This window comes from Oncorhynchus clarkii, chromosome 12, assembly GCF_045791955.1.
Source record: "Oncorhynchus clarkii lewisi isolate Uvic-CL-2024 chromosome 12, UVic_Ocla_1.0, whole genome shotgun sequence".
NCBI lineage: Eukaryota > Metazoa > Chordata > Actinopteri > Salmoniformes > Salmonidae > Oncorhynchus > Oncorhynchus clarkii.
In genome coordinates, this window is record NC_092158.1 from 59,381,210 (window position 1) to 59,401,015 (window position 19,806).

Consider the following 19,806-nt stretch of genomic DNA (forward strand, 5'->3'; position numbering starts at 1 on the left):
AGGAATGTCAGTGTTCTGCCATGGCCAGCAAAGAGCCCGGATCTCAATCCCATTGAGCACGTCTGGGACCTGTTGGTTCGGAGGGTGAGGGCTAGGGCCAGAGTAACATGTCACAGTAAAAACGGGCAAATCTGGTGCAGTCATGAGTTACACCAGGTTACACTGCTACACTGCAGGACTTAATGCAGCTGGTGGCCACACCAGATACTGACTTTCTTTTGACCCCCCCCCCCTCCCCTCCCCTCCCCTCCCCTCCCCTCCCCTCCCCTCCCCCCCTTTGTTCAGGGACACATTATTACATTTCTGTTAGTCACATGTCTGTGGAACTTGTGGTGTGGGGCTGTGCTTTGGCAAAGTGGGTGGGGTTATATCCTTCCTTTTTGGCCCTTTCCGGGGGTGTCCTCGGATGGGGCCACAGTGTCTCCTGACCCCCACTCCTGTCTCAGCCTCCAGTATTTATGCTGCAGTAGTTTGTGTCGGGGGGGCTAGGGTCAGTTTGTTATATCTGGAGTACTTCTCCTGTCCTATTCGGTGTCCTGTGTGAATTTAAGTGTGCTCTCTCTAATTTTCTCTTTCTTTCTCTCTCTCAGGACTACCTGACATGCATGATGACTCCTTGCTGTCCCCAGTCCACCTGGCCGTGCTGCTGCTCCAGTTTCAACTGTTCTGCCTTATTATTATTGGACCATGCTGGTCACTCATGAACATTTGAACATCTTGGCCATGTTCTGTTATAATCTCCACCCGGCACAGCCAGAAGAGGACTGGCCACTCCACATAGCCTGGTTCCTCTCTAGGTTTCTTCCTAGGTTTTGGCCTTTCTAGGGAGTTTTTCCTAGCCACCGTGCTTCTACACCTGCATTGCTTGCTGTTTGGGGTTTTAGGCTGGGTTTCTGTACAGCACTTTGAGATATCAGCTGATGTACGAAGGGCTATATAAATAAATTTGTCTCAGTTGTTGAATCTTATATTCATACACATATTTTCACGTTAAGTTTGCTGAAAATAAACGCATTTGACATTGAAAGGATGTTTCTTTTTTTGCTGAGTTTATTTATTAAATATTTTTATCTGGACACTTTCTGTATACCTGGAATTTTTCCTTATTGTAGGCAACTACCACTTTTAGTCTTTAGCACATGACCTCATGTGAATCCTTAAAGAGACGGGTGGGGCTGGTTTAAGAGGGTGTGAACAATGCTGAATGGGTGTAGACAAAGGAGAGCTCTCCAGTAGGTACCAAATCATTCAAAGGCCCTTTTCTCAAAAGTGAGTTTACAAGTGTATCAACTTTCAAAGCATAATTACTTTCCTATTGTTCCTCCAAAATGCAGTGTATAATATACCATGTTGTAACTCTGAGTCTCTACTTTTATCCAATGTAAAAAACTGAACTTCAAATTTTGCTACATCAGACCGAATCCAGGTGGTGAGTCACATATTGGAATGAGAAAAGTCAAGGATGCCAAATATTCTAACACAATAGGGGGGGGGGGGGGGGAATAAATAATTCTACATACAGTGTGTAAATGAGGTAAGATTAGGGAGGTAAGACCATAAATAGGCCATACTGGTGAAATAATTACAATTTAGCAATTAAACACTGGAGGTGATATATGTGCAGAAGATGCATGTGCAAGTAGAGATACTGGAGTGCAAAGGAGAAAAAAAAATAACAGTATGGGGATTAGGTAGTTGGATGGGCTATTTACAGATGGGCTATGTACAGGTGCAATGATCTGTGAGCTGCTCTGACAGCTCAAGTTAGTGAGGGAGATATGAGTATCCAGCTTCAGTGATTTTTGCAATTCGTTCCAGTCATTGGCAGCAGAGAACTGGAAGGACAGACGGCCAAAGGAGGATTTGGTTTTGGGGTTGACCAGTGAAATATACTTGCTGGAGCCCATGCTACGGGTGGGTGCTGCTATGGTGACCAGTGAGCTGAGATAAGGTGGGGCTTTACCTAGCAAAGACTTATATGACCTGGAGCCAGTGGGTTTGGCGACGAGTATGAAGCGAGGGCTAGCCAACGAGAGCAAACAGGTCGAAGTGGTGTGTAGTATATGGGGCTTTGGTGCCAAAACGGATGGCACTGTGATCGACTGCATCCAATTAGCTGAGTAGAGTGTTGGAGGCTATTTTGTAAATGACATCGCCGAAGTCGAGGATCGGTAGGATTGTCAGTTTTACGAGGGTGTGTTTGGCAGCATGAGTGAAGGATGCTTTGTTGCGAAATAGGAAGCCGATTCTAGATTTAATTTTGGATTGGAGATGCTTAATGTGAGTCGGGAAGGAGAGTTTACAGTCTAACTAGACACCTAGGTATTTGTAGTTGTCCACATATTCTAAATCAGAACCGTCCAGAGTAGTGATGCTGGACGGGCGGGCGGGTGCGGGCAGCGATCGGTTGAAGAGCATGCATTTAGTTTTACTTGCATTCAAGAGCAGTTGGAAGCCACAGAAGGAGAGTTATATGGCATTGAAGCTCGTCTGGAGGTTAGTTAACACAGTGTCCAAAGAAGGGCCAGATGTATACAGAATGGTGTCGTCAGCGTAGAGCTGGATCAGAGAATCACCAGCGACATCATTGACGTATACATAGAAAAGAGTCGGCAACAGGTCTGCCAATGACATCATTGATCAACTTGGCAATTGAGAAACGTTTAGTATTTTTAAATGAACCTATGTGTGATAGAATTACATTCTCATAGCATACGTTTGTTGACAATACAATAGGTTGTCCTATGTACATTTGTTATATGACGTCACCTCAAATTCAGTGAGATTTTTTTGCAATCATCAAACTGTTATCTAGATGAGGAAGCTCCGAGTGGAAATACAACTGCAAATATCTGAAATTATATGATCAGATGAAACGTCAAGGTTCCTTTCTGATTCTGTTGAACGGGGCATTTTCAAACAAATGTAAAAATCACTACTTATTCAACATAAATGATGTATTAGCGCTACGATATATTATTCATATATATATTATTCATATAATAAAATACATAGGCCTGAGCCTATTTCACGCAAAAAGAAATGTCCAAATACTAGTTACTCCTTTTAAATATTTTAATTTGAATGCCTTTTGTAGCCATATTGATTTAGGCTACTTGTTTTTTCTTCTTCATAGAATGCAAAAATCAGCTGATTCATGGCCTGTATCTAGTGTTAATAGTACATCAAGTCTTGGCCTACTGATATCACTAACCTTCAATTAATATGACTCAATGTAAAAGCGGATAGTGGATAAATGCTTCAGTGACATGGCTAGAACTCATATATAGGCATATATTATAATATAATAATAATAATAACAATACCAATATTAGTTATACTATGACATTTATTATTATTATTATTATTATTATTATTATTATTATTATTATTATTATTATTATTATTATTATTATTATTATTATTATTATTATTATTATTATTATTATTAGCTAACCCAGACAAGACAACAATATTCAGACCAAATACATCTTAAGCCCTACTTCTACAAGACACACACATTTCTGGACTTCATTTCGTTTTTAATTATATCCCAAGCCAAATGCGCTATAACATGTCGATATGAATCAATCTGAAAGAGTAGTCTAAAATAGTGGTCTATATGTAAGTAATAGCATAACAATATCACTGCACGAGGACTATTTTTTACTATTTTGACATCCACTACATACGATCATTTTCCATTGCGGAAATAATTATTCCTCTTACATCACTGGGCTGCAATATGAAGCCTATCGGCCTACAGACTATGTCAATGATACCAGACGACTGTAATACAGGCCTAGATGAAGCAAACAATTAAAAACATAATATGTGTGCATTGAAATTAAATTGTCTATGCGCACTTGCTTTATAATGACGTAACATACAGGAGGATAAGCATTTAGCCTATATCATAATTTAGTTACGCAAAATCGTATTCGCGGAGCGGCAGGGTGGTTAGAGCGTTGGACTAGTAACCGAAAGATGTATTAGTACTAACCTTGTTCTTATTTTTAAGGGTCAGATTGGCAACAGTTTGTATGTCTATATATTGATGTGCTTTGGTTAAGACAAAAAAAATGGTCTGGTCTACTCTCATTTCAAGGGTCGTTTTCTTTTCAGGGTTGTTTTCATGGTTTGGCTTTTGAAGTGTTACATTTTCAAAAAACTTACCTGTGATTCAGGTGGTTGTTATCCAGTAGCGGTGCTTGGGTAAAATCACTGGGAAGCCAAGCCAATAAAAAAGTAATATTATAACCTGTTGTGGTACTGTACTTGCGTTGTTTGCTCTATAACCCATTAGTTCATACACCACCGTGATTCACAATAAGGCCGTGACAACAAAAAGACAACAGTCACAGTCGAGGAATAAATTGAACTACACGTTGGTTTGTTTCAACACAAAACTCGAGAGCAACATCTGTCCGGTGAAGTCCACAAAACAAATATTGCACAACAGTTATATGACCTGAATCATGGTCAAGCAAGTTCGGGTTTTCAACAGTTTACTAAACAACTAGCTGCTCATTTATAACCACAGAGTTAAAGCAAGTCAGCACAAATGCAACAGGAGCACTGCCTCCGATATTCCAGCACCATTTCAACATCATCAAATCAACAAGGCTACATATATGCTTAGTTTAATACACTGAAAACAAACTTAAAGATACCAAATATCATGTGGCGGTCCATGGTACTGATTTCTGGTGTGCGTGCTTGCGTGCAAGTTAAAATAATAAAGTTTACTCACCCTACTTGTAGACCAGTCGAACGCCAATCCCCGCCTCATCTCTTTCATGTTGGCAGAACAGTCTATGCCTCTGTCATACAGTACGCTTTTAGTTTTCATAGGCTACCTAGCTAAAATTCTTGCTAGCCTAACTTCCTCACAAGGGCAAGAACGAATCAGCTAAGTTAGCTAGCTAGTATTTATTTTTATTTTTTTATTTTACCTTTATTTAACCAGGCAAGTCAGTTAAGAACAAATTCTTATTTTCAATGACGGCCTGGGAACAGTGGGTTAACTGCCTGTTCAGGGGCAGAACGACAGATTTGTACCTTGTCAGCTCGGGGGTTTGAACTCACAACCTTGCGGTTACTAGTCCAACGCTCTAACTACTAGGCTACCCTGCCGCCCCAACATGAGCCTACTAGGTTAACGTAAACTCGTACATCGCCTTGGTCCGTACAATTGCCCTTATTTTAGCGCCCCAAAAACGTAATACTTCCAGATCAACTGTAATGTTAATACCATTGTAAAGCACAATTTCTCCCCTTCCCAACAAAATAAATGACATGACCTAAACACTGCCCGTTTCTGCATAATTCAAGCAGGCAATGAGCCCCGTCAGGTCTTTTTAAAAATGGCGGGCGGGGAAGCGAAACGAATAGTGAGAAATAGTGAGAAAGAGAGATGTGGTGTGGGAAAATTGCTTTTTTTCACTCAATCTGTCCAACTTATCACCGTATCGCCTCTAAAATGTAAATAAAACACTATAAAGAGTTTATATAATGTGTCATTACATACCTATTTGAAGGTTTGTGTCGAATTTGAATTGGGTTTTTAGGGCGGTGCTAAAGTGATCTTAGAAGTAAACAGCGGCTTTGAGAATGATTATCGCATGCAATGATGACGCAAAAATATGACTAGGTATCCCCCCCTTACCCCCGTCACTGTCCATTTCTTGTTTTTAAATGATGAGAGAAGTGCTACACCTGGTGGAGAGAGATTGTAAGACAGAAATAGTTGCTTTATGTACGTTACGACATCAAGATGTAACGGAGGGTCAGTTTTTTCAACTTTTCTCCTATACTATAGAGCCATTACCATGTCGATCAACGCTTGAATAGAAACCTAGTTCACACCCCCGATTTTGACGTCAACACAGTCCTATTAGTTTTCTTTGTAGCCTCGTTTGAATGTTGCGGTTGCACACATTTGTTTTGTTTTTTTTATTTCACCTTTATTTAACCAGGTAGGCTAGTTGAGAACAAGTTCTCATTTGCAACTGCGACCTGGCCAAGATAAAGCATGGCAGTGTGAACAGACAACACGGAGTTACACATGGAGTAAACAATTAACAAGTCAATAACACAGTAGAAAAAAAAGAGTCTATATACATTGTGTGCAAAAGGCATGAGGAGGTAGGCGAATAGTTACAATTTTGCAGATTAACACTGGAGTGATAAATGATCAGATGGTCATGTACAGGTAGAGATATTGGTGTGCAAACGTGCAGAAATGTAAATAAATATAAACAGTATGGGGATGAGGTAGGTAAAATTGGGTGGGCCATTTACCGATAGACTATGTACAGCTGCAGCGATCGGTTAGCTGCTCTGAGCAGATGTTTGAAGTTGGTGAGGGAGATAAGTCTCCAACTTCAGCGATTTTTGCAATTCGTTCCAGTCACAGGCAGCAGAGAACTGGAACGAAAGGCGGCCAAATGAGGTGTTGGCTTTAGGGATGATCAGGGAGATACACCTGCTGGAGCGGGTGCTACGGGTGGGTGTTGCCATCGTGACCAGTGAACTGGGATAAGGCGGAGCTTTACCTAGCATGGACTTGTAGATGACCTGGAGCCAGTGGGTCTGGCGACGAATATGTAGCGAGGGCCAGCCGACTAGAGCATACAGGTCGCAGTGGTGGGTGGTATAAGGTGCTTTAGTAACAAAACGGATGGCACTGTGATAAACTGCATCCAGTTTGCTGAGTAGAGTGTAGGAAGCTATTTTGTAGATGACGTCGCTGAAGTCGAGGATCGGTAGGATAGTCAGTTTTACTAGAGTAAGTTTGGCGGCGTGAGTGAAGGAGGCTTTGTTGTGGAATAGAAAGCCGACTCTAGATTTGATTTTAGATTGGAGATGTTTGATATGAGTCTGGAAGGAGAGTTTGCAGTCTAGCCAGACACCTAGGTACTTCTAGATGTCCACATATTCTAGGTCGGAACCATCCAGGGTGGTGATGCTAGTCGGGCATGCGGGTGCAGGCAGCGAACGGTTGAAAAGCATGCATTTGGTTTTACTAGCGTTTAAGAGCAGATGGAGGCCACAGAAGGAGTGTTGTATGGCATTGAAGCTCGTTTGGAGTTTAGATAGCAGTGTCCAAGGACGGGACGGAAGTATACAGAATGGTGTCGTCTGCGTAGAGGTGGATCAGGGAATTGCCCGCAGCAAGAGCAACATCATTGATATATACAGAGAAAAGAGTCGGCCCGAGAATTGAACCCTGTGGCACCCCCATAGAGACTGCCAGAGGACCGGACAGCATGCCCTCCGATTTGACACACTGAACTCTGTCTGCAAAGTAGTTGGTGAACCAGGCAAGGCAGTCATCAGAAAAACCGAGGCTACTGAGTCTGCCGATAAGAATATGGTGATTGACAGAGTTGAAAGCCTTGGCAAGGTCGATGAAGACGGCTGCACAGTACTGTCTTTTATCGATGGCGGTTATGATATCGTTTAGTACCTTGAGCGTGGCTGAGGTGCACCCGTGACCGGCTCGGAAACCAGATTGCACAGCGGAGAATGTACGGTGGGATTCGAGATGGTCAGTGACCTGTTTGTTGACTTGGCTTTCGAAGACCTTAGATAGGCAGGGCAGGATGGATATGGGTCTGTAACAGTTTGGGTCCAGGGTGTCTCCCCCTTTGAAGAGGGGGATGACTGCGGCAGCTTTCCAATCCTTGGGGATCTCAGACGATATGAAAGAGAGGTTGAACAGGCTGGTAATAGGGGTTGCGACAATGGCGGCGGATAGTTTCAGAAATAGAGGGTCCAGATTGTCAAGCCCAGCTGATTTGTACGGGTCCAGGTTTTGCAGCTCTTTCAGAACATCTGCTATCTGGATTTGGGTAAAGGAGAACCTGGAGAGGCTTGGGCGAGTAGCTGCGGGGGCGGAGCTGTTGGCCGAGGTTGGAGTAGCCAGGAGGAAGGCATGGCCAGTCGTTGAGAAATGCTTGTTGAAGTTTTCGATAATCATGGATTTATCGGTGGTGACCGTGTTACCTAGCCTCAGTGCAGTGGGCAGCTGGGAGGAGGTGCTCTTGTTCTCCATGGACTTCAGTGTCCCAGAACTTTTTGGAGTTAGAGCTACAGGATGCAAATTTCTGCCTGAAAAAGCTGGCCTTTGCTTTCCTGACTGACTGCGTGTATTGGTTCCTGACTTCCCTGAACAGTTGCATATCGCGGGGACTATTCGATGCTATTGCAGTCTGCCACAGGATGTTTTTGTGCTGGTCGAGGGCAGTCAGGTCTGGAGTGAACCAAGGGCTATATCTGTTCTTAGTTCTGCATTTTTTGAACGGAGCATGCTTATCTAAAATGGTGACGAAGTTACTTTTAAAGAATGACCAGGCATCCTCAACTGACGGGATGAGGTCAATGTCCTTCCAGGATACCCGGGCCAGGTCGATTAGAAAGGCCTGCTCACAGAAGTGTTTTAGGGAGCGTTTGACAGTGATGAGGGGTGGTCGTTTGACTGCGGATCCGTAGTGGATACAGGCAATGAGGCAGTGATCGCTGAGATCCTGGTTGAAAACAGCGGAGGTGTATTTGGAGGGCCAGTTGGTCAGGATGACGTCTATGAGGGTGCCCTTGTTTACAGATTTAGGGTTGTACCTGGTGGGTTCCTTGATGATTTGTGTGAGATTGAGGGCATCTAGCTTAGATTGTAGGACTGCTGGGGTGTTAAGCATATCCCAGTTTAGGTCACCTAACAGAACAAACTCTGAAGCTAGATGGGGGGCAATCAATTCACAAATGGTGTCCAGGGCACAGCTGGGAGCTGTGGGGGGGTCGGTAGCAGGCAGCAACAGTGACAGACTTATTTCTGGAGAGTGTAATTTTTTAAATTAGTAGTTCGAACTGTTTGCGCATAGACCTGGAAAGTATGACAGAACTTTGCAGGCTAACTCCTCCCCCTTTGGCAGTTCTATCTTGACGGAAAATGTTATAGTTGGGTATGGAAATCTCAGAATTTTTGGTGGCCTTCCTGAGCCAGGATTCAGACACGGCAAGGACATCAGGGTTAGCAGAGTGTGCTAAAGCAGTGAGTAAAACAAGTAAGTAAGACAGGGGTATGGTGGGGTGTGGGTACAACGGAGGTAAGCCCAGGCACTGGGTGATGATAAGAGAGGTTGTATCTCTGGACATGCTGGTTGTAATGGGTGAGGTCACCGCATGTGTGGGAGGTGGGACAAAGGAGGTATCAGGGGTATGAAGAGTGGAACTAGGGGCTCCATTGTAAACTAAAACAATGATAAATAACCTGAACAACAGTATACAAGGCATATTGACATTTGAGAGAGACATACAGCGAGGCATACAGTAATCACAGGTGTTGATTGGGAGAGCTAGCTAAACCAGTAGGTGAGACAACAGCTAATCAGCTAGCACAACAACAGCAGGTAAAATGGCGTTGACTAGGCAGAGAGGGTCGGATTAACTACACAGAGAGCCTGAGTGCGGCTGGGGCCGACAGATAAAACATAAACAAACAGAATGGAGTACCATGATTAATGGACAGTCCAGCAGGCATCAGCTATGTAGCCAAGTGATCAGTGTCCAGGGGGCAGCGGTGGATGGGACAGGGAAGCTAGACTAGCGAGTATCATCCAGGCTAAAAAAACTGGCTGGCTGTGCAGAAGGTAAAAGCCGCTAGCAGTGGCTTTGTGGCTAACAATGACATTGTACGGAATGGGGTGAGTTTACATTACATCTAGGATACATATTGAACTTCATTAGTCTCAGGCCAGTAGCACAATGTATGAATTTATGGTTAGATCAGAATCACATCATAATCATTGGCGTGTACAGAGAATTCAGTCAAAACCACCAGTCCAAATCCACATCTCCATCCATAGCTTAGGAAAGGGCCGGTTTAGCAAGCTGGCTACTGCAGGACATCAACACAAACAGACCAGAAACATTTGTCTGACAATGATGATGTTTAGCTTAGGATGTGACTTGATTGGTGTGAAGCCAAATCCAAACTGGCCTCCCTTGGGGGCATTTTGCTGTGTCGGGACAGTTGAGCTCAGCTCAAAGCTGATTGGCTAATTATTATTTTTTTAAATTCTCCAAGGGATGCCAAATGCCTGCTGGCATGAATCAATCAAATGCTAAGGCAGCAACATGTCATACTCTTTTGTTCCAGACAACATCAGACACATGGGCTAAACATAGGGGCGCTGTTTCCCCTCGCTTGGATGTTTTCTCTGATGAGATTCAGCCACTTGCGAATTGACGAAAATTATGAAAACAAAAGATACAAAAGATACATTTGTTATTTTTATTGGTCAAATATTTTGGGAATCCTGGTTTCCCTTGGCATCCATGAATACATGCCACTGTTGGTATCTACAGTAGAGCAAACTGTAGGCCTACAGCTGTATGTGTGGATAGGGAGAAGAACATCAGCCACCAAGGTAGACTGTATTAGTATTAACCTCGAAGTTCAATTTATTATGAGTCAGATTGGCTACAGTTGTAGCTACAGTTGTGCGTTGGTTAAGACAAAAATAGGCAGGCCTACTCTCATTTCAAGGGGTCGTTTTCTTTTCATGGTTATTGGTTTGGCTTGTGAGGGGTTAAACCCTTCAAAAGGGTATTTATTGCCAGACGCAGTGAGCGTGTCGTAATTTATGGTGGCCAATCACCACAATACTTTCCTCTCCTCTTGTCCAATAGAAAATGGAGTGGAATCACTGTCAGTCACAGGTGATGTTGGATATGCAGGAAACGAGAGAAAGCGTTGGCTGATGCAGGAGCTACACAGAGCAGAAGCATAACACCTCAGGGAATAGGCTGAACGCCGTATTTCCATCGCCTTTTCAGTGGAAATGCAATGAGATATTAAACATGGGAGGAACAAAACAAAACAGTCATAGCGCTTCAGGGGGATACGATGCCGAAGAATTGCCATTGGTTAATTTCTACACTTTTTACAAGAAATAAACTTTGCTTTTGAAAATGCCATTTCACAGCAACTCCTTAATGCCTTTCTCTATCCAAGCCATTTTGAACAAAAAAAAAAGAGTACAGTGGACACTTGGCAGATTTCGACGACTGCTTCTCGAAGAATGCGTGTTGGAAAATATTTGGGGAAATGGATACTGGTTCGGAGGACTTTCCCGCATCGTGTAGAAGTGACGAGGGGCTTGCATGGTCAGCGATCAGAAAAGTTACGACTCCGATTCAGGTCTCAGTGATGACAATGCCAGCAAGGCCCTGGCCGTTTGTAAGTCAGAGAAAAACAGGGATCCTGTTTCAGACGTTCTGGAAGAAAGTTTGCAGGACGAAACGGCCCATGAATGCACTTCTGTCGATAACGCACAAGGTCTTAGAGACTGTGAACCTAGTGTTTCAGGTAAGTTCATGCGTTGATATTTTTAGTGAGATACCGGATAATAGTCTAGTATTCTAAAAATACTTTATGTGGAACATCCAAGTCCAAGGCCTTTTGCCTCTTGGTAGGCCGTCATTGTAAATAAGAATTTGTTCTTAACTGACTTTACTAGTTAAATAAAGGTTCAATAAAGAATACCTTTACAAAAAATAGCAGTTTTGAAACTGCAGCAAAAGTGCAGTAACTGCAGTCCCCCGTGGTATTTTGGACGCAGTAATTGCAGAATAACTGCAGTTATACTGTACTCTGAATTTTCTCAGCAGGGATCATTTTGTGGCTATAGCCTATGTGATGATAAACATGCTATTCTACTCGCAAGATGCAACGCCTTTATGCACGAGGCAGCGGGATGTTATGCCATGGCATACACACATTTTTAAGCCTTATTGTAATGTATATATATATATATGTCATTAAAGTATTAATATGGCCGTGATAGTGTGGTTTATGAAGGTGTGAGGTTCGTTTTCATACAGCCTTGGATACATTTTCCATCTTGTTGTGCACTATATCTTCTTTCAGATTCCAACAACGTAGACGATGCCAGTCGTGATAAAAGTTCGGATCAGCCCAAACAGAGGAAAAAACGCTCAGGGGCTGCGTTCTCCCACGCGCAAGTGTTCGAACTCGAGCGGAGGTTCAATCGCCAAAGATACCTATCCGGACCGGAGAGAGCAGACCTGGCGGCTTCCCTGAAGCTGACAGACGCAGGTCAAAATATGGTTCCAGAATCGTAGATATAAAACAAAACGTCGTCAAATGGCTGCCGACTTGATTGCCTCGGTCCCTGCAGCAAAGAAAGTGGCGGTGAAAGTGTTAGTTCGAGACGACCAGAGACAGTACAACCCCGGAGAACTACTGCGGACTCCTCTCCTCTCTCTCCAAACGTCTTATTACTACCCCTATGCCTATTGCCCTGCATGGACGCTCTCTACTTGTGCTGGGAATCAATGAGATTTGAATAGCCTACGTTGTATTTATTTGTCCCCATTAGGAAATCGAGGCATTTGCTTTCTTGGCCCTTTAAGAAGAAACCAGGAGAGATTAAATAAACTCGGAAATTGTTATGTCTCACATATTTGAACTGCCTAATGGTGTCTAGACTGAAGATGCCCCCCATTCCATTGTTTCAGAATATAGTCCGTGGAGTGTAAACCTCCTATGTATGCTTACGAGCACTGGAGAGAGATAGAGCCACAAGTGACATTTTGAATAACTCATTACTGCTTTTCTTTTCTTGCTGCGGTTTAGGGTAACGGTAAGATTTTCAGCACTTTTCGAAACAGAGATAGTGTGGACATATGTCCGTCCGACTGAAATATCGATTTGAAGGTACGTTTTACTTATGACCTTAATGTGAACTGAGGCAGAGACAGTAACAATTGAACTCTTGTTATAATGCACTTGTTTTTTTAAATTGTTCTAGAACTGATTGATTATTAAGAGAGAAATCAAACATTAAAAACATATCAGGCATATTATATTTCAAATCTATCGTGTTTGATTCGAGCTTTAACTATATTTAGAAACTATATTTAGATGGATGTCCTTTTTTCCTTTTTAGAGTTTGAATTTAAGTTAGTCGGCTACAATAAGGATATTATTGACCATGATCAGTAGGCCTAAATGAATGGTAAGTGTCATTAACCATTATTGTTGTCATAAAAATAACAAAATTCTAATGAAAATAATAACTTAATAATAATAATAATAATAATCATAATAGTAATAAGAAATGAAATACCTATGATGCATTGACCACATGAATGCATGTTCATCACAATAACAAATGGAGGCTTTTATTTTCATGACCTAAATTACTAAATTGGTGGTCATATATTACATCAAACAATACGTTAATAACAGAACTTGGTCCGTTTCCTTTCATCATCCTCATAGCTTCAGGTAGGCCCGTCCACCTTATTCTGCAGCGATGTACCATTTAGGCCCAGAGCTGAGAAATTACTCTCAAATCAGTTACAAAATAACTGTTTGGTGATTATTTATTTACCACTGTATTTAAAAGACTTTAAACTGTTCAGGAACTATTTATTATTTTAGTTAACGGCAAACACAGGACAATATTGCCTATTCCAAAATCAAGGACGATACCGAAATTTGAACAGAAGCTTGGATTCTATAAACATTGAAATAAATGTTGTCCAGTTGCTCATCATTAGTAGGGTAAAACTAACTTGTCTCAACGACGGTCGAATTAGATTGGGAGAGAACGATTCGGGCCAAGACCAAAAACTGCAGGGTTCAAGAGCACACTATTTGCCTTACCATTTCATCTTCCTGTGAAACGGAATCATTGATTGAATGAGGTGGAGGAATTCAATGTCAGAAAATGGAATTGTGCTGATTCATATGATTTTATTTGACTGAACAAAATGCATAGATATACAAATAAAGAACCATAAAACTTAACAGTTATATAATGATTCTTATAATTCTGAATTTATTTGAATGGCTATTAGAAGGTAGCCGAGTAGTGTGTTGAATACTGATATAATGCCATCATAATCTTCCCCTATAGGTCTACATCTCGCTTATCCTCATCTCCAGAGTTTCAATGAGAGGCTTGTAGCTGCACTACTTCGCACCACACACACCTCTGTGCTTCCATCCATAATGCACAACTTCCGGACAGGTTGGCCATACTCTAATCGTCAATTTCCTCCCCGCTAACACACATGTTTAGACAGTGATTTATGTCTCCCCAATTCCTGAACTATGTAAACTGTCAGGGACCATCAAGGTGTACGTCAACATGAAGATATCTACACCCAGGAGTGTTTGGGAGTTAAAACCAGGGCAAAATAGGGCAAAATTTCGATTCAAAGTAACACAATAAAATAACAATAAAGAGGCTATGTACATGGTGTACCGGTACAGTCAATGTGCGGGGGTACAGGTTGGTCGAGGTCATTTGTACATGTAGGTAGGCGTAAAATTATAATATTTATTTCTTCCTATTGAGAGCTCTAAATATCACAATGGGTGGACTCGTTAGACTGTAACCGTTCATTTGCCATTTCCCAAACTGGGCTCACTTGCTCAGAGGGAGAAACAATCGATTCATTGTCTCTATAGGTCAGAACATGTGCCAAGTCACTCGCTACGCAAATGTAGGGTCTGAAACCTGACATATCAAGTCAGCTCCGCTTAGAGAGTGGAAACTGAGAGCAGACACATATGTTGTTGTTTTTTTGCATTATAAGGCACAGAACCCTACAGCGTTCACAGAGCGCGTTGTACACCAACATGTCAGTCGAAACCGGTCCAGAATCGCTCAGTCTCATATGGGTGATTTAACATCTAAGAAGCTAAGGAGTAAAGGGAGAGAACGTAAGCCTATGTTACGTCTGAGCACAACCAATGGAATTTCAGACCAAAATATGTAGCCTGCCCAACAACTGAGGCTTGTTTTTGATGCAGATAGAAAATAAGGCTACTGACTTTTAGAACCAAAACTAATTTAAATCTCGATACTATTTCGGTTAGATACTTTTTTGGGGCCGAGAAATAAACAAACAATATTAGCTAATCAATAGTATTTTTCAACATATCATCTCACAGACCAAACCAACAGAAATGGTCCCAAGCACAAAGGTAATTTTAAACCGTATTCTGAAGAATTCTTCCACAAAGTTACAAATATCTTATCAACTACTTTGCGCGTAGCCTATATCTGATACAGCCTGCAGATATGCCTACATACCAACCACATAATCATATAGCATCCCATAAAGTCACAATTCCACAGAATGGGCCTCTTGTTAGCCATCTTGCGAAGTGACAAACGATAACATCCACGAAGTGATGGGACTGCACTCAATGCACGTCTATAGCCCTACAGCCTAGCCCTCACACACAGTTCAGTTTTATTTCTATGTTATTTGAAAATAAACGAAAAATATGTCATTTGTTAGATTGACGTAATTTTCGTTACACTAAGCGAAATATCCCACTGGGCACAGACGTCTGTTCAAAGTCTAGTTTTTTTTGAGTTGTCAACTAACGTGAATTCAACGTAAAGTTAACCAAAAAATTTCACCATGCCATTAGATTTAGGTAAAACGTTTGGGTGAAAAAAAGACCAAATTCCTTTACATCGATGTCTTTTTGCGTTTACTTGTTTGTTGTTGAAATGACGTGGAAACAACGTTGATTAAATCATTTTTTGCCCAGTGGGATATCTCTCTAGCCAAGGCTGTATGCCCGCCTGTGGGAGGCGGGCGTGCAACGCAGGAGTTTTCCTGGAAGAGACAATCCATTTTAGGACATGCGTAATTAGAGCGTAATTGTTTGGCTAGGTGTAAATCTGCAAATGGTTGGCGCGAATGGCCCATGTCGTGCGCATGAATCAGACAAACTCAGAATCTTAAAAAAAAATAATAATAATAATCATGACGTAGCCTACGTTTAAATTATTTGAATGTACGTAATGGTTGAAAATGATTGCTGGCTACATGTGTTAAGATTATTTTCATAAAATAAATGGGGTTGTCATGGCCCTATATCCTATCAAAATTACAGGTCTTCAGTTGTGGTCTACCAACGTGTTACTTAACATGGTGTTCCAAATTTGACCTACCATGGTACAGGCCCAGGACAACAATCTCACAACATACTCTTAGCCATCTTCATGCTTTGCGCATCTACCTACAGGCATATTCCCTCCAAATCGCATGCGAGAACACAATTCTAACGGGTAGACAATGGGATGGGGTTATTGCACACCTATGTGGGTGTTTGCATTTCACCGATTGAAGTTGAAAAGAAGAACTGACATGATATTTCACGGTTTATTAGATATCTTCGTGTGCAGGCATTAGACGGATATGTCATGAAATGGGATAGGCTATGCAGAATAAAACTGCCCTCCCTATAAATACAGATCTGCATTTCATTTTACTAGTTCTCTTTTTGTAATCCTTAGCTGTGTTGTATTGTAGAGAATTTAGCAATAAACAGCATGTTGTTGATTTCCTTATAGGCTGCTACAGGCGGAAATTCAGGATACTGCCTCCCAGACCTAAGAAGTTCATTAAGACAATAACACCTTGGCCAATCTAATACATCTCAAAATAACTTGTATGATTGAAAATGATCTAATGAATAAACAGTAGAGTCCCTTTGTTCCAAAAGGAATACTGAAGGAAGTCATCCAACAGGTGACTCAATAAAACTCCACATACACCTACAATCATCTAGGCCTACAATCATCTAGGCCTACAATCATCTAGGCCTACAATCATCTAGGCCTACAATCATATAAACCTACAATCAGCTAGGCCTACAATCAGCTAGGCCTACAATCAGCTAGGCCTACAATCATATAAACCTACAATCAGCTAGGCCTACAATCATATAAACCTACAATCAGCTAGGCCTACAATCATATAAACCTACAATCAGCTAGGCCTACAATCATATAAACCTACATTCATCTAGGCCTACAATCATATAAACCTACAATCAGCTAACCTTTCAGGTTATGTCGATATAGGACTTGTTTTACTGTGGCTATAGTTACTGTTGTACCTGTTGTACCAGCGGAGCTGTTGGCCGAGGTTGGAGTAGCCAGGAGGAAGGCATGGCCAGTCGTTGAGAAATGCTTGTTGAAGTTTTCGATAATCATGGATTTATCGGTGGTGACCGTGTTACCTAGCCTCAGTGCAGTGGGCAGCTGGGAGGAGGTGCTCTTGTTCTCCATGGACTTCAGTGTCCCAGAACTTTTTGGAGTTAGAGCTACAGGATGCAAATTTCTGCCTGAAAAAGCTGGCCTTTGCTTTCCTGACTGACTGCGTGTATTGGTTCCTGACTTCCCTGAACAGTTGCATATCGCGGGGACTATTCGATGCTATTGCAGTCTGCCACAGGATGTTTTTGTGCTGGTCGAGGGCAGTCAGGTCTGGAGTGAACCAAGGGCTATATCTGTTCTTAGTTCTGCATTTTTTGAACGGAGCATGCTTATCTAAAATGGTGACGAAGTTACTTTTAAAGAATGACCAGGCATCCTCAACTGACGGGATGAGGTCAATGTCCTTCCAGGATACCCGGGCCAGGTCGATTAGAAAGGCCTGCTCACAGAAGTGTTTTAGGGAGCGTTTGACAGTGATGAGGGGTGGTCGTTTGACTGCGGATCCGTAGTGGATACAGGCAATGAGGCAGTGATCGCTGAGATCCTGGTTGAAAACAGCGGAGGTGTATTTGGAGGGCCAGTTGGTCAGGATGACGTCTATGAGGGTGCCCTTGTTTACAGATTTAGGGTTGTACCTGGTGGGTTCCTTGATGATTTGTGTGAGATTGAGGGCATCTAGCTTAGATTGTAGGACTGCTGGGGTGTTAAGCATATCCCAGTTTAGGTCACCTAACAGAACAAACTCTGAAGCTAGATGGGGGGCAATCAATTCACAAATGGTGTCCAGGGCACAGCTGGGAGCTGTGGGGGGGTCGGTAGCAGGCAGCAACAGTGACAGACTTATTTCTGGAGAGTGTAATTTTTTAAATTAGTAGTTCGAACTGTTTGCGCATAGACCTGGAAAGTATGACAGAACTTTGCAGGCTAACTCCTCCCCCTTTGGCAGTTCTATCTTGACGGAAAATGTTATAGTTGGGTATGGAAATCTCAGAATTTTTGGTGGCCTTCCTGAGCCAGGATTCAGACACGGCAAGGACATCAGGGTTAGCAGAGTGTGCTAAAGCAGTGAGTAAAACAAGTAAGTAAGACAGGGGTATGGTGGGGTGTGGGTACAACGGAGGTAAGCCCAGGCACTGGGTGATGATAAGAGAGGTTGTATCTCTGGACATGCTGGTTGTAATGGGTGAGGTCACCGCATGTGTGGGAGGTGGGACAAAGGAGGTATCAGGGGTATGAAGAGTGGAACTAGGGGCTCCATTGTAAACTAAAACAATGATAAATAACCTGAACAACAGTATACAAGGCATATTGACATTTGAGAGAGACATACAGCGAGGCATACAGTAATCACAGGTGTTGATTGGGAGAGCTAGCTAAACCAGTAGGTGAGACAACAGCTAATCAGCTAGCACAACAACAGCAGGTAAAATGGCGTTGACTAGGCAGAGAGGGTCGGATTAACTACACAGAGAGCCTGAGTGCGGCTGGGGCCGACAGATAAAACATAAACAAACAGAATGGAGTACCATGATTAATGGACAGTCCAGCAGGCATCAGCTATGTAGCCAAGTGATCAGTGTCCAGGGGGCAGCGGTGGATGGGACAGGGAAGCTAGACTAGCGAGTATCATCCAGGCTAAAAAAACTGGCTGGCTGTGCAGAAGGTAAAAGCCGCTAGCAGTGGCTTTTAGTGGCTAACAATGACATTGTACGGAATGGGGTGAGTTTACATTACATCTAGGATACATATTGAACTTCATTAGTCTCAGGCCAGTAGCACAATGTATGAATTTATGGTTAGATCAGAATCACATCATAATCATTGGCGTGTACAGAGAATTCAGTCAAAACCACCAGTCCAAATCCACATCTCCATCCATAGCTTAGGAAAGGGCCGGTTTAGCAAGCTGGCTACTGCAGGACATCAACACAAACAGACCAGAAACATTTGTCTGACAATGATGATGTTTAGCTTAGGATGTGACTTGATTGGTGTGAAGCCAAATCCAAACTGGCCTCCCTTGGGGGCATTTTGCTGTGTCGGGACAGTTGAGCTCAGCTCAAAGCTGATTGGCTAATTATTATTTTTTTAAATTCTCCAAGGGATGCCAAATGCCTGCTGGCATGAATCAATCAAATGCTAAGGCAGCAACATGTCATACTCTTTTGTTCCAGACAACATCAGACACATGGGCTAAACATAGGGGCGCTGTTTCCCCTCGCTTGGATGTTTTCTCTGATGAGATTCAGCCACTTGCGAATTGACGAAAATTATGAAAACAAAAGATACAAAAGATACATTTGTTATTTTTATTGGTCAAATATTTTGGGAATCCTGGTTTCCCTTGGCATCCATGAATACATGCCACTGTTGGTATCTACAGTAGAGCAAACTGTAGGCCTACAGCTGTATGTGTGGATAGGGAGAAGAACATCAGCCACCAAGGTAGACTGTATTAGTATTAACCTCGAAGTTCAATTTATTATGAGTCAGATTGGCTACAGTTGTAGCTACAGTTGTGCGTTGGTTAAGACAAAAATAGGCAGGCCTACTCTCATTTCAAGGGGTCGTTTTCTTTTCATGGTTATTGGTTTGGCTTGTGAGGGGTTAAACCCTTCAAAAGGGTATTTATTGCCAGACGCAGTGAGCGTGTCGTAATTTATGGTGGCCAATCACCACAATACTTTCCTCTCCTCTTGTCCAATAGAAAATGGAGTGGAATCACTGTCAGTCACAGGTGATGTTG

At 42.4% G+C, this 19,806-nt stretch overlaps 1 pseudogene; it reads left to right on the forward strand.

Annotated features, from left to right (window-relative positions):
* The first annotated feature begins 10,974 nt into the window (after nucleotides 1-10,974).
* LOC139422100 (homeobox protein Nkx-3.2-like) lies at nucleotides 10,975-12,364 on the forward strand (annotated as a pseudogene).
* The last annotated feature ends 7,442 nt before the right edge of the window (nucleotides 12,365-19,806 follow it).